The sequence below is a fragment of the Canis lupus genome, chromosome 33, assembly GCF_048164855.1.
Source record: "Canis lupus baileyi chromosome 33, mCanLup2.hap1, whole genome shotgun sequence".
In the NCBI taxonomy this organism is placed as follows: domain Eukaryota; kingdom Metazoa; phylum Chordata; class Mammalia; order Carnivora; family Canidae; genus Canis; species Canis lupus.
In genome coordinates this window covers 19,941,253-19,942,621 of record NC_132870.1, presented here as the reverse complement: position 1 = coordinate 19,942,621, position 1,369 = coordinate 19,941,253, and the positions used below count along the sequence as shown (strand labels likewise).

General features: G+C 42.8%; 1 pseudogene; it reads right to left on the bottom strand.

Moving 5' to 3' along the window:
• Window positions 1-233: 233 nt before the first annotated feature.
• LOC140623572 (large ribosomal subunit protein uL11-like) lies at window positions 234-710 on the bottom strand (annotated as a pseudogene).
• Window positions 711-1,369: the final 659 nt, after the last annotated feature.

Genomic DNA, 1,369 nt, shown 5'->3' with positions numbered 1-1,369 from the left:
AGGATCGAGGCCCGCATCAGGCTCCCTGCATGGAGCCTGCTTCTCCCTCTGCCTGTGTCTCTGCCTCTCTCTGTGTCTCTCATTAATAAATAAATAATCTTTGGGGAGAAAAAGATAAAAATAAAATATCTCCATTTATAGACAAAAGTCATTAGTGGGGAGATTAGGCCTTTTTGTTTGTTTGTTTGTTTTGGTCAAATGATGCTGTATTGAAATATTTTCCCTGGCAGTTCTTAGCTGGCTGGGCATTCCACCACACACTACTGATGCTGTCTGTGATGTCATGGAGTCACGGCTGTCAACACTGCAGCCCACAGACTGGGCAGTCCCCAGGATCTCTTTAATGTTTCCGGAGAGTTCTCTGGCTAAAGATCAGTATCACATCTGTCAAGCAATGTTGACAATCTCATTAAAAGTGATATTTCCACTGTGTTTCCCGGTTTTCTGCTTCTTTCTGTCTCTTGGAGGTTTCTTGAGGGCTTTGATAACCAAGACAGAGGAAGAAGGTACCACTTCAGTCAGGGCCTCTCTGTTCAAATGGTCAGTTTCACGGTCATCCTCAGGCCCTTCCAATTGCCTGTTGCCTTGGCAATGTCAACACCAACCTTTTTTGGAGACAGACCCAGAGGGGTGATCTCTGGGGCCAGGGCGGATGTGGCACTGACTTCCCCACCGGGGCACCTCAGGTATACGGCTTTGATTTCTTTCATTCATCGAAAAATAAGTCCATGTCATACACATGCACATAGGAAGAGCAATGCGGGTATTCAAACCAGGCAGACTCCATATTCGGGGGAAATAGACATGTACATGTATCATGTGAACTAAGATCTTAATTTCTTAATGCTAATATGAAGTTGATTCACTAAGCAGTTTCTCAGGAAAAGCGAATACTAAATGTCACAACAGATGGAATGCTCGTTTGTTGTCTTATTCCGCCCTTTGGAGGTTTCAAGCTGCTGCTTCTCGCTACAGAACTTCAGTTAGGAAAGTCAAAGTTAGAAAAAGCAAATGAGAAAGAATAGAACCACAAGGGGCAAATCTTCTAGCATGACAAATTCGGGATATATTTCAATAAGGAAAAGAAAAGGGAATATTGCTTATCTCTAAACATTGGGGGGGGGGTGATACTTGCTCCTTCCCTTCCTTATGCAGAATTCCTGTACTATATGTCATGATATCTACATGTAGCATACATTAGTATGCTTTTATCTGCAGAATCCAGAGATTCAGCTACCATTTCTCTGTTTTTCTCTCATTTTCATTTTAATCACACATAGTAAGAAAGTTTGTGGCCAATGAAATGCCTACTTCAAGACCTGCCCCTAGAAGTCATATGGATACCTCAAGGCAAAAGGGACCCATGAAC